The sequence below is a fragment of the Marmota marmota genome, unplaced genomic scaffold (assembly GCF_001458135.2).
Source record: "Marmota marmota marmota unplaced genomic scaffold, marMar, whole genome shotgun sequence".
Classification (NCBI taxonomy): Eukaryota; Metazoa; Chordata; class Mammalia; order Rodentia; family Sciuridae; genus Marmota; species Marmota marmota.
The window spans coordinates 65,038,752-65,053,349 of NW_026000174.1; the positions used below are offsets into that span (position 1 = coordinate 65,038,752).

At 39.6% G+C, this 14,598-nt stretch overlaps 1 long non-coding RNA gene and 1 pseudogene across 1 annotated transcript; both read right to left on the reverse strand.

Moving 5' to 3' along the window:
• Positions 1–666: 666 nt before the first annotated feature.
• The window catches only part of LOC107160201, a 29,024-nt pseudogene continuing 15,092 nt past the window's right edge, over positions 667–14,598 (reverse strand).
• LOC125612142 lies at positions 1,456–8,383 on the reverse strand. The gene is made up of 3 exons (XR_007342473.1): positions 8,160–8,383; positions 3,295–3,579; positions 1,456–1,804 (listed from the first exon to the last, which is right to left on the reverse strand). It is a non-coding gene; the product is annotated as an uncharacterized LOC125612142 (long non-coding RNA).

Consider the following 14,598-nt stretch of genomic DNA (forward strand, 5'->3'; position numbering starts at 1 on the left):
TTTATTTATTTATTTTTATGTGGTGCTGAGAATTGAACCCAGTACTTCACATGTGCGAGGCAGGTGCTCTGCCACTGTGCCACAGTCCCACCCCCTCTTCATTTTTTTAAAAAAAAATTTATTTTTAGTTTTAGGTGCACAATATCATTATTTTATTTTTATGTGGTGCTGAGGATTGAACCTAGTGCCTCATGCATGCTAGATGAGCACTTTACCACTGAGCCATAAACCCTAGCCCTTCTTCATTTTTATGATTGAGTAGTGTTCCATTTCATGTAATACAAATACACTTTCTTTATCCATTCATCTTTTGATGGACACTGAGGTGTGCTACAATAAGCATGGAAGTGCAGGTATCTTTTTAGCATACAAACTCTCTCTCTTTTGTATGTATACCAAGTAATGGGACTGCTGGATCGTGGAAACAAAACTTCTTTTTTCTATTATTAATTTCAAACTATTTTTGCAATGTCTTCCCCCCAAACCAACAATTGTTTGGTGAAATTATATAAACTCATGAATACTTTGAGAAGATCTTGTATATTTAGTGATTGTAGGTGGCATTCATTTGTCCATTTTATTTTTGGCTAGTTTTGTTGGTATAATGAACAATCTAGACTTTCCCCCCCTCATTTTGCTCTTCTTTGGATTACTCTTGGGAACTCCTTAAAACTGTATTACTTTCATGGAAGTATCTTCCTGCTTTACTTTTCTTGAATATTTTGTGCTGGGAAAAAGAAATAATAAAACAAACAAAGATGTAGAATAAGTGCACATACCCTGCAAAGTGCACATACCCTACAAAGCTATATGACAAGTTTTGTAACAAGCTCTTCTTGATAGCTTTGTAATCCAATACTCCCTATACACCATTGTGCCTGATACCTGGAAATGCCTGGGAAGACAGTGTTGAGTATTGCTACTCTTCCCCTTGTCTCTTTAGACATTTGACCAATGACATCTTTGGAAAATTCAAAGGGAAAATGGAAATTTCTAAGGGCATTTTCTTATTTTTCCTCATTTCAAATTCTGTCATTCCATTTGCTCGGTTTCTCTCTCTTCAAAATTTCCAATACCTATGACATTGAATTGATTAAATCTTATAGGATCCACTTCCTTTAGATACATTGTCATTTTTTTAAGTAAGGTTGTTCTGTTTTAGTCTCACAATCCTTTCTGACTGAAGCAGTAATCAAGTTTGTGTCTTTGATGCAAGCTCATTTCCTCCCCATTACATATCCAACACTCATGCCTGATAATACCATTCCACCGTGCGACCAGCACGCTGGTTTCATACAAGAGGTTTGTAGCATAGAAGTTAACTAGTGAGATCAAAATAAACACACAAGACTCAATTACCTTTTTCTTTGACCAGGTCCGAGACAGCCCTCCCTCTAGCTCTCGCCTCAAATCACCTGGTGAGGCAGCAAGGCTTACTCAAGACTAGCAGGAGAAAGAGAGAGAGAGAGCACGCCAGGGAGTGGCCTTTTATTGGGGAACAAGAAATTCAGGGGAAAATTCCATCCAATGAAGGTCGAGGGGGGCAGCATTCCAAGGTCAGGGTCACTGATTTGTCTCAGGGTCAATGGTCAGTCACACCCCCACATGGACAGGCTCTTGCACCTGGAGAGGGTGTGGATAAGCTCCAACACAGTTTGGCCAGAACACCTCACACCCAATCAGGGAGGTGCCCAATCACGTGCAAGAATGGCTCCCCACATATTCCTCCTTTTTTCTCTTAAAAATCAGGTGGTGGTTCACTCTTTTTTGAGTTTCTGTATTCTTGTTCTGAAGACTCGCCATCCTATAATTACAGCAAAGAGAACAATCCAATAATGTATCAGGCCGAGTGTTTAAGAATATTTCCAGGGTTAAATCCATTTAACTCCTTCAATATTTGGTTAGCCAAAGAAGAAGGATTTGAATGTCTTGGATATGGTGATGAAGTTCCAAAAGATCCAAGCTATTATTATTATTTTGCCAAATACCTAACAAATGGTTTTTAACCTTCTCCCAATCCGAGAGAGAAGCATTGTACTTGGCAGCTGTAACACACACATATTTATAATTTGCGTGGCATTTAAGCCTTTCTTTAAATTTGAAAGCTGAAAGTTCATTACCTATGTCTCTAACAGTTGCCTCTAAGGCGTTTAATTTAGTCTCAATCCTTTCATCAATATTTACTTGATTACGCAGAGCCTTGGAAGTATTTTGAGCTAAATTATTAAGAAATTTTGCATGCTGAATATTTTGAGACAATGTCAGAGATGCAGAAACAGTGGATGCAATGAAAGAAACTAACGCCAAAACACCAACAATTATAATTCCAATAGCACGTTTAGGTCTTGCTAGCTGGGCATGAATTTGCTGCAAGACTTGTAAACTAGCATCAGCATACCATGGCTCTGAAATATTATCAGGTAATAAAACAAAAGAGGGCTGATGAAGTATCAGCACTCCTTTTCCTCCATTATACCTAGTAATACAATTGGTTAGGTTACATTTGTTACATGTAATAACATATCTGTCATCTATCCATTTAACTTTTACATTTCCAATAATTAAAACATAAGGAGATTGAACACAGGCTCATAAGCCAAGATCCCTCCTTACAGTTCTTGCCAACAAATTTTGGTAAAGGCTTGTCTGTAAAATGTAAGAATTCTGAGGCAGCAATTAAGCGCCAAACATCTTTTTGAATACCACCCTCACTGTAAGTCAAAATATTACTAACAAATCTTGCAGGTGTCTAGCAGAATTTTTTTGTAATTGTCTCTTATCAATTTTTGGAGACCAGTCTAAAATACACCCACTATCTTTAGACACCTTATGTTGTACAGGAAAAGTATTTACACAATCCATCCATCTAGGAAAGGTGCCAATCTCAATTGTAGAACTATTTGGACAGTGGGGTATCCGTGGAGGTTTTGCAGAAATGACTGGCTTGTTATGGGAAAGTCCCATCTTAATTACTGATCTAGTATAAGGTTTTAAGTCTCCATAAATAGAATAATTAGTCAGTCTAGGTCTACCAATCGCTGTCTTTTCCTCAAATGATACTTTCAGACAGCCAGCGTGTTTATCTTGGGACCAACACAAAGGTAATTGGGCACTGTAGCCAGAATAATTAAATCTAGTCACATGATTGGGAGTAATATGTGTATCTGTAAATCCTCCCATCATGAATGAGTCATTAGTAAACACTGGAATAGATTCTCCAGTCCACACATCTGGGTGTACCAGGGGTGGATCTGGGAAATATGTCCAATAAGTGTCTATCTGATTCCCCTTTACCTGACAGCCCAGCAGGGCAATTACTGTCGCTACCATCAAGACTGGGGTCCTGTTCTTTCTTAGGAGTCGAATTATTCGGGAAGCCTGGGTTGTTAGCTTCTTCACGTCTTCCCATGAAATCAGCTTTTTGGCTGGGTCAATCTGGTTTCTCTTTGTCTTTTTCCGATATCTCTTCCTTTTGGATGGGGGCTTCTCCGGGTCAATCTTCAGTCACTTGAATCTCGGTTCTATCTCTTCCATGTCTGATTGCGTGTTCAGGCACCCAGATAGGACGAAAAGCATCTTCTGGAAAAATACAAGCATGACCTCTGCCCCACATAATCACTGGGTCTGGGCCTTTTCATTGACCAGTCTGTAAATCTTTCCACAAAACTCTGCCTAAAGGGCCTGTTACTGAGGGAGATATTTGCCTCTCAGCCGCAGTGTGACCTTCTACGTCACAGTTTAAAAAATTTCAAATGAACAAGGCATGATTGAGGCTATTTTGGGGATTCATAGACCTATTCCCCCCTTTTAATTTTTGTAATTGAAGCTTAATAGATAAATGAGCTCGTTCCACAATGGCTTGACCTTGGGGGTTATAAGGAATTCCTGTTTTGTGATTAATTTGAAATTCTTGGCAAAATTGTTGAAAAGAAGAGCTTACATAAGCTGGGTGCATTATCTGTTTTAATCTGTATAGGACACCCTAACACAGAAAAATCTGCTAGGCAATGAGAAATTACATGTTGAGTATTTTCCTTAGTACGTGCTGTGGCAAAAATAAATCTGGAATATGTATCAACTATGACATGTACATAACATTGCTTACCAAATTGAGGAATGAGTTACATCCATTTGCCATATTTGATTTGGTTTTAATCCACGGGGATTTACCCCTGATGGTGGAGATAGAGTGTGAATAACACACTTAGGGCATTGGCTTACAATTTGACGGGCTTGTTCTCTGGTAATATTAAATATTTTATGTAAGCTAGAAGCATTTTGATGATGCAAGGAATGGGAAGCTTGTGCACAGTCATATGAAGACATCTGTTGACAAAAAGCTACTAATTTATCAATTTTGTCATTACCTGAAACTAAAGATCCTGGAAGATTAGTGTGAGCCCGTATGTGTCCTATGAAACATGGGTATTTTCGCATTAGCACTGCCTTTTGTAAATTATGAAATAATTCAGATAACTCTTGTGATGAAGTATACCCAATAACTGAAGTTTCAGTATTTTTGGTAACTCTGACTGCATATAAGCTGTCAGAATAAATATTAATAGGCTCATTTGAAAAGTAATTTAAGGCACAAATAAGAGCTTGAAGCTCTGCTCTTTGGGCAGAAGTATATGAAGTTTGCATTACCTCTGTGTGAAGATGACTATAAAAACCTGCTTTACCTGAGTTAGAACCATCCGTGAACACCGATAAGGCCTCATCTATAGGACGTGCACACACAATCTTTGGAAAAATAAGTGATGTTAATGATGCAAATTGGATAATCTTATTACGAGGGTAATGGCTATCTATCTGACCAGGAAAATCAGCAAAAGCTATCTGCCATAAGCTAGAAGTTTGAAAAAGCCAATTAGTCTGTTGAACAGAAAATGGAATAATTATGATATCAGGCTCAGATCCAATTAATTGTAAAATCCTAGTTGTACCTTTAATTACTAATTGAGCAATAGAGTCATGAAAAGGAATCAATGTTTTTTGAGGGGAGTGGGCTAAAAAATCCACTCAATAACTCCTAATCTTTGCCATATGGCTCCTGTTGGGTTATGCTCAGTTGGAAATATTAATAAATACACTATTTCCTTAGGATCAACTCTAGTAAGTTGTGCATTTTTAATTGCATTTTCAACCCTTTTTAAAGCTGTTCTAGCCTCTAAGGTCAGCTGATGTGGAGAGGTTGGAGAAGGATTTCCTTGTAATATCTGAAATAAAGGACTTAATTCAGAAATAGTTAGTTTTAAGAATGGCCTCAGCCAATTAATATCTCCTAATAGCTTTTGAAAATCATTAAGGGTATGTAACTCCTTAACTCTTATCTGAAGATTTTGAGGACGGATTGTACGTCCTTGAATTATCTGACCTAAATATTGAAAGGGAGGCATCTTTTGAATTTTTTGAGGAGCAATGCATAAACCCATTGCTGTAAGTGAAGCCTCTAACTGAGTAAAAATTTCTGAAAGTACCTCTGGATTAGCATGAGCCAATAATATATCATCCATAAAATGAATAATATACACATCAGGAAAGCTATTTCTTATGGGAGCTATCACCTGATCTACATATTTTTGGCATAAGGTAGGACTATTACGCATTCCCTGTGGGAGTACTTTCCAGCAATATCTTTTAACAGGTTCCTTAAAATTAATTGCTGGGGGCTCGGGATGTGGCTCAAGCGGTAGCGCACTCGCCTGGCATGCGTGCGGCCCGGGTTCGATCCTCAGCACCACATACAAACAAAGATGTTGTGTCTGCCGAAAACTGAAAAATAAATATTGAAATTCTCTCTCTCTCTCTCTCTAAAAAAAATTAATTGCTGGGACAGTGAAGGCAAATTTTTCACAATCTCCAGGATGTAACCTTATAGAGAAAAAACAGTCTTTTAAATATATTACCATCAAGCTATAGTTTAAAGGGTTGGCTGTGGGGGAAGGAAGTCCTGGCTGTAATGATCCTATAGGCTGAATTGCATGATTTATTGCCCTTAAATCCTGTAGCAACCTCCAATTTCCTGACTTTTTCTTAATAACAAAAATAGGTGTGTTCCAAGGACTGAGTGTTGGTTCTATATGACCAGCCTGAAGTTGTTCCTCAACTAACCTATGAATTATTTTAAGTTTTTCCCCTAAGATGGGCCACTGAGAAGTCCATATAGGCTCCTCTCTGAGCCAGGTAATTTTTTCAGCTGTCTTAGGGATTGAGGAAATACTCAGGGTCCCTAGTAAAAATTTTGGCTTGGAGCATTTACTAATTTTTTGCTGTGGAGTCTGGTTTGTAAACAGATACTCTCCCTGAAAGGTCTCCTTATCATCTCCAGGAAAATACCTCTGATTAACTTCCTCAATTGTTCTTATAGAATTTGGAGTTACTGATAACAATCCCATTTTTGCTAAAATATCCCTTCCCCATAGGTTTGCTAGTAAAGACTCTAACACATAAGGCTTAAAAATTCCACTGTTCCCATCAGAATCTTCCCAACAGAGATAATTTGCACTTTGAGCAGGCTGTGAAATCTGTCCATTTCCCTCTAGGTTAGCTGGTGCTACATGTAAGGGCCAATTCCTAGGCCAGAATCTACTAGAAAAGACAGAAATATCTGCACCTGTGTCTAGAATACCCTTGAAATTTTTATGATTAATTTTATGTTTCAATAAAGGGCGCTCTTTTCGCACTAACTGAGACCAGTACACTCTGTCTGGTGGTTTAGAAACTGAATTTACTTGTGGGTGTTTATCTGAATCACAGGGCAATAAAATCAATTGGGCAAATGCATCCTTTGGAGTAAGCCTTAGGGCATAATTGGACCTTACAGTAACATTTAATTGTCCTTTAAAACTTGAATCTATCACTCCAGGTATTACCTCAATGGCTCCTTTTAAATTATTACGCCCCAAAATTAAACCTATAGTATTATCAGGAAGCGGCCCGAAAATCCCAGTAGGGATTTGTTTTGGCCCTGATTCAGGATTCAGTTCAATTGTCATTGAGGGTCATAAGGAAACTGTCTGTGATTTATGTTCCGGTAAAAATGGTGGGCCGTCCTGGTTGGCACCAGTGATGTCACACTGTGCGACCCCTCCTCCAATTCCCCGTATTTTTGCTCGGCCCCAGGAGGGGCCGACCGGAAGTTTTTTGTTCTCCCACTAGGAGGAAATGACGATGAGAAGGTGGGCTGATCCACGCCATCTTGATCTGCCACGTGGGGTTGAGTCCTGCAATATCTATTATCAACAGTAGATGAAGCCCTGAACTTAAAATTACTAGTGTGGCATTCTCGCGCAAAATGATTATTTCTCCCGCAGAGATAGCATCTTCCGCATGGTTTTCGTACTAATTCCTGCAGTTATAGGGTTTCTTTCAAGGCCACAGCCAATGTTACTATCTGCAAATGGGTGGAATCAATCTCAGAACACAAGCGGATAAACTCAGAAACTGTTCCCTTTTTACGATGGGGTCTGAGAACATCCTGACAATATTTATTTGCATTTTCAACTGCCAATTGCTTAATGATAAACTCGCATGCTCCTGGGTCTCCTATAGACCTATTTGCTGTCTGATACAATCAGGCTACAAAATCCGAATACGGCTCACTGGCACCTTGTTTGACTCTGGTAAGAACTAAATTGGACTGGTCCTTGGAAACTATTTGTTTCCAGGCACGTTTAGCAAGTCAGTTATTTGATCATACACTGCAAATTCATAATTTAACTGTCTTTCCAAATCAGCAAATTCACCCGTTCCTAAAAACATTTCTACTGGGGTCTGTAAATTTTGTCTTCTATTTTTTTCTGCTTGTTCAGTACAAAAATCAGCCCAATAAGAATGCCAAAGTAAGAAATCTCCTCCACTCAAACAAGATATGGCTAACGAAATCCAGTCACTCCGTGGAAGTGGTTGTGAGGATATGGTATCAATCAAGTTTTGTACAAAAGGTGAATTTGGACCATATGTCTCACAAGTACTCTTCAATTCCTTAATAGTCTTAAATGGAATTACAGCATGAACTCAAACTCTTTGGTCTTGGTCATTAACCTGTTCAAAAACTGGGAAAAGTTGAAAACCGCTAATGTCTTCCCTCGCCTCCTGTGCCTTCTTAATACCTCGCTGGAACGGGGTAAGAAAAAGTCATTGTTAATTCAGAGTACCTGTTAAATTTTGTCCTTTGAGCAGATAATGGCCGAATTCTAATAGCCTGGGCAGGCGATGTGAAACGCAGTCTGTTAAAATTTCTCTGTAAGTCCTGAATTTCAATGTCTGATTCCTCTCCCTCTGACTGCAACTCGTTGGAAGAATCTCCGCTGTTGCCATTTTGAAATTGGGCTTCTAAGCCACGTGGTGGAGAAGGGCTTTGTGCCTCTCTAAGAATTTCTTCCGGATTTTCCTCTCCGGGAGGATGGTCTATCTCTTCCGGAGGACTCTCTATGACTGCGGAGGTTTCCTCTCTATGACCCTGATCTCTATGACCTTCCTCTCTATCATCTTCCTGCAGGCTAACCTGATCTGCAAGTTCAAAGTCACATTCCTAACTTTTGGTTTAGCCCCAAGAGCTTTTGTTTTTAAATGGCTCAAGGGAAAAGAAATTAACTTAGCCTCAGGTGGATTTTCCATTTGAATAGACCTAATAGCTCTCTGAATGCCTTTCAATAGATCTTCAGGGGGCCTCGAACTCTGGCCCATGTATTCAAAAAGACAAATTTCCAAGGTCTTCCACGTTTTCTGAATATTTTCTATGCCTCCGGGTAATTCATTAGAAAGGCATTTTTTTTTTTTTTTGTAATTTCCTCCCTAGTTTCTCCCAAGTAAGTAAATTTGGGGCTTCCTGGTTACAAAACCAAGGGCAAAATTCGCCTACAACCTTTAAGAATTGTAATATCTGAGTTTTTTTTAATCTGTTTTCCTTTCTGATTAATTATGGTGTCTAGAATAGTCAGATACATCTCCTTATCCATAGAAGTTGAATTTCCCATTTTAATTAATTTAACGTCTCGTTCCTTTAGTACCTCCAGGTACTTTTGTGACCCAAAATTGTCACCAATTCCTTTATCTTTATAACATGCTCCCACTCAATCTAGTTAAGCTAAAATGCCTCCTCATTGGGTGCCAATTCCACTGCGCAACCAGCATGCTGGTTTCATACAAGAGGTTCGTAGCATAGAAGCTAACTAGTGAGATCAGAATAAACACACAAGACTCAATTACCTTTTTTTTTGACCAGGTCCCAGACGGCCCTCCCTCTAGCTCTCGCCTCGAACCACCCGGTGGGGCAGCAAGGCTTACTTAGGACTAGCAGGAGAGAGAGAGAGAGAGCACACCAGGGAGTGGCCTTTTATTGGGGAACAAGAAATTCAGGGGAAAATTCCATCCAATGAAAGTCGAGGGGGGCAGCATTCCAAGGTCAGGGTCACTGATTCATCTCAGGGTTAATGGTCAGTCATACCCCCACATGGACAGGCTCTCGCACCTGGAGAGGGTGTGGATAAGCTCCAACACAGTTTGGCCAGAATGCCTCACACCCAATCAGGGAGGTGCCCAATCATGTGCGAGAATGGCTCCCCATAACCATGAGTATGAGAATTAAGTATTTGCCCCTTCACATATTTATAGGAAAACACCAGCAGTGTGCTTCCCATAAGGGCAGAGAGTGTGTGCCATTCACAGTAGGACTAATTTTGACCTTTTCACTGCTAAAGTACTGGTGCAAGATGGTCTATGTGATCTAGTTTCAAGAGGAGTGATAGAGCTTTGTGGGTAGAGGAGAGCTGCCGCTGAATAAAAGACACAGGTCAAGCAGAAATAGCTCAAATCTGGGCCTATGTGTAGGACAGATGGCTGCAAATGGTCATTTGCTTCCTCATCATTGAGCTATAGAACATAGCCACTTCCTACTCAGGTGACAACCAGGGCACCTGCTTACTTATTTTCCACATCCTGGATGGTGTTAACAAGAGGCTGATTTCTGGTTTCTGGAAGGGGCAAGATAACAAGGCCAGCAAGGAGGGTGATGAATTCATAGATGATCCAGGGCAGATGGAGAAAATAACCCAGTAAGGTCATCAGGAGAGGAGCCAGCATTGCCCCTGTTCTCTGGAATACTGTAGTGATGCCTCCCAGTGTTGACCTTAGGATGAAAATAACAACACAAAGAAAATCTTGTACACATCTGTATATATATGTTCTCACTTGTCAACTCCATTTCATTTTGGGAGACAATACGGCAGAGTTATGGAACACATGGGCTTTGACAACCAGCTTTTAATTGTGATGTTGACCTCTATTGATTCCTTAGTCAGTTTCATCATTATTAAAATAAGGATATGCATAGCACCAATCCTGTAGAGTGGCTCTTAAGATTAAACAAAATGCTACAGTAAAGGACATGGAACATTGCCAGGCATAAAGTTTGTTTTAAATAAGTGTGGGTTATTAGTTGCTTTTAAAATTTCTATTATAATTCATGTCTTGGACATCTAAACAGTCTCAGTTTTCTCCCTGCAGTAAGTGTCAATCAGTTAAGAAAGTCCTGTTTGGAAAGCAGACAGCTCTTGTACCTGAATGCAGTGGGGAGGAGCTCAATTTGGTGGAGAGCAGAACCAGTGCTGGCAGCAGACACAGCTCCAATTCCCAAAGTTGCTAAAACCACACGCAGAGTCTGCATTTCTGGAGAGAAGAGACCAGGGAGAATAAAAAATCTTGGCTGAAGAAATCTGTCTATCCCTAACTAATTGTGGGGTGATTCTGTTGTAGGGTTTGCAGGTGAGAAACAAATGACAGACAAAGTGCAACCCCTCAGAGATGATGGAGAAGTTGATGAGCTGCTGAATGCCGGGCTGAAACACTGAACCAAAGGATCTAAATCTCTTGCTTCAATTTTCTCTGCACATTTGAGTATTGCTCATAATGGCGGGAATAGAGAAATCAGGAAATATTTGTTTTTATTTACTCTGTCAAATTTTTTCAGGGCTTTTCTGGAGGGCCTAGAACTATATGTGAATGAAATCTGAGGAGTTTATGACCCGTGTCTTGAACAGCTTAGAACTAACAGTATGGGAACAATGCGTGATGTAGGGAATGTCCTCCTCCACATAGTGACAAAGGGATTGGACAATCTGAAGAGAGGCAAGTTCTAGGCAATAATTCAGGATTTTAAAAGCCTAACATTAGGAATCCTATTCAGAAGTGAATAATGTCATACTGGGAATTAATCACATACTTTTGAATTACTGAATTCACAAAGGTTAAATATATTATTTTTAATTCAATAAAATATTCTAAATAGGACTTTAAAAAATAGAATTATTCTCCTGTTGGGGGTAAGAGTGGAGACTTCCAGTCTGAAATTCTACAAAATATGTTTCTGCTATGAGAACATGGTGGAACATGGAGACCACTGAAATTCCCACAATCATTAATGAGATCATTTAATTTAGTAAAGTAAGTTGGTTTCTAGTGTTTTTTTTATCAGTGCATTATTGCTATACATAATAGTGGGGTTCATTTTAAAACCTTCATAAGTGCATATGACATAATTTGCTCCATTTCAATTACTAGTACTTCCCTTTTCATACACCTCCTCCATGACATAATTTGCTCCATTTCAATTACTAGTACTTCCCCTTTCATACACCTCCTCCATCCCCCTGGTCCCTTTTCTCTACTTTACTGGTCTTTTATTTATTTTTTGATTTTAGTTGGTACATTTTAATTATACATAAAAGTGGAATTCATTATTATTTTCTTGTCTAGGGACAGATTACAAAACTATTAGAAGACATATTAAGATTATACTCTTGTTTTACTCCTGCTGTGCTCTTGCTTTCTATCTGAAAACGAGGGATTTTTATTTCACTGAATTCAAGGAGGCTTTCCTAAAAATGTATTCAGGAGGCTTTAAGAATCAGAAAGAGTCCCAGGGAAAGTATCACATGCCCACGTGGAGATGCAATTGCAAGGCCTACCTCCTCCATGATTGTTATGAAAAGTGTAATTGGGAGGGGTATGAGAGGATTAGATGAACTCTAGATAGGGCAAAAGGGAGGGAGGGGAAGGGAAAGGACATGAGGGTAGGAAAGTTGATGGAATGAGATGGACATCATTTCCCTAAGTACATGTATGAAGACACAAATGGTGTGACTCTACTTTGTGTATAACCAGAGATATGAAAAATTGTGCTCTATGTGTGTAATATGAACTGTAATGCATTCTGCTGTCATACATAACAAATTAAAAAAAAAGTGTAATTAGCCAGAGGCATGTGGTTAGTTCCTCTTCTTTTTTTTATTGGTTGTTCAAAACATTACAAAGCTCTTGACATATCATATTTTATACATTTGATTCAATTGGGTTATGAACTCCCATTTTTACCCCGTATATAGATTGCAGAATCACATCGGTTACACATCCATGTTTTTACATATTGCCATACTAGTGATTGTTGTATTCTGCTGCCCTTCCTATCCTCTACTATCCCTCCTCCCCTCCCCTCCCATCTTCTCTCTCTACCCCATCTACTGTAATTCATTTCTCTCCCTTGTTTTTTTTCCTTTCCCTCACATCCTCTTATATGTAATTTTGTATAATAATGAGGGTCTCCTTCCATTTCCATGCAATTTCCCTTCTCTCTCCCTTTCCCCCCCACCTCTCGTCCCTGTTTAATGTTAATCTTTTTCTCATGCTCTTCCTCCCTGCTCTGTTTTTAGTTGCTCTCTTCCCTACTCTAGTCTCTGAGGTAGAAACCATGTGCCTGTACAGTTGTTATTTTGTGTTGATAGCTACAACCCCCCAAAAGCTTGTGGGAAATATTTTGAGTTATTGCAGCTAAGGGTGGGGGAGTTGGAAACTGGGTACCTGGATCAGCTGCAGAACCATGCTGGTAGCCACACCCGCTTTGATGGTTTTTAAGGGTTGATGGCTTCCTCTGGACTAGCACGTGGGGCGGGGCTGGGCTTCCTCCTCTGGTCTGGCTTGGCTGGCGCTGGGCTTCCTCCTCCGGTCTGGCTTAAAATTTTCTTTTCTTATATTCTTGTTTATTTCTCTATATAAACTTCAGAATCATTTTGTCTAATTTCCTAAAAACAATTGCTCATGAAGTCCTCCTGCAGGACGTCCAGTAAGTTCCCACAGGTCAGGCAGGCTAGCATTGTTCCTGCTGGGGGCTCCCCGGGCGGGGTCTCCAGCTGGGCGGCTGTCACCGCCGCCTCCTCCCTCTGCACACAGAGGCTCTCAGCTCAGCTCATTGGGATCTCTGTGGCGTCCCGCATGCCACTTACTCTAGTTCCTCTTCTAAAGAAACTGTTCATAGCATTGGAACTGATGTTCAGATTCATCATGGATGTGGTCAGGACAGCTTTGTGTCTGAACCATTCCTTAAGGATATAGTCACAGTCCGAACCTAAGTCCTGCCAAGAGTTTGCCATTTCAAACCTTCATATTAACTGCAAAGAATCTTTGGCTTTTAATGATATTCTTATGGCATCAGGAAGGTAAGATGATGTAATTCCTAAGGAATGAGGGAAACACTTTCTTTCCCCAAACCTTGGTCTCTCTCACCTTGGGGCAAAAATGTGTTGACCAGAATGAAAACTCCTGCCAGGAAGGAGAACAGTGTCTGTTTTTTCCAACGACCCATGTAATTCAGAGTCCAAAGGGAAACAAATCTGGCTGTGAGCATGATGGCTCCAAAGAGAACCTGGAACAGGAAGATATTGTTCCCCAGGTGCTGCAGGTTGAGTACGAGGCCATAAAAGGATATAGCATTTGAAAACCTGAAGTGAAAGGAGAAGAAACATCTAATAACATTTAGAGCCTAAGGAACATTCCCTAAGATTTTGAAGAGGACTCCTGCAACTGATGATAATATTGGCCCAAGATGGCGTGTGGTCAATGATAATTATAGAATAAAATAATGGAACAATTGTTTTATAGGCAATGATCTTAAATTACTATAAATTACTTTGGAACATAATGTTTCACAGTAAGATTGTTTATTTTATATCTGTTTTTATTCTTTTTATAAATGTAGACATCTACTTTTATAAAATTTCTTCTTAGCAATACCTCTGTACATGATCCAGAGAATTTTTTAAAAAAATACTTATTTTTAGGTGTAGGTGGACAAAACACAGTGCCTTTATTTTTTTATGTGGTGCTGAGGATTGAACCTGAGTCCCGCCTGTGCTTGGCGAGTGCTCTACCACTGAGCCACCATCCCAGCCCCACCAGAGATTTTTTAATGTTGTATCACTATTCTTGTTTGGTTCTAGGAATTTTTAAAGTTTCTCCTCTCATTTTGTCTATGACCCATTCCTTTTCTTTTTTTTTTTTAATTGGTTGTTCAAAACATTACACAGCTCATGACATATCATCTTCCATACATTTGATTCAAGTGGGTTATGAACTCCCATTTTTTACCCCAAATACAAGTTGCAGAATCACATCGGTTACACATCCACATTTTTACATAATACCATATTAGTGACTGTTGTATTCTGCTACCTTTCCTATCCCCTACTATCCCCCCTCCCCTTCCCTCTCATCTTCCCTCTCTACCCCATCTGCTGTTGTTTAATTCTCTCCCTTGTTTTTTTT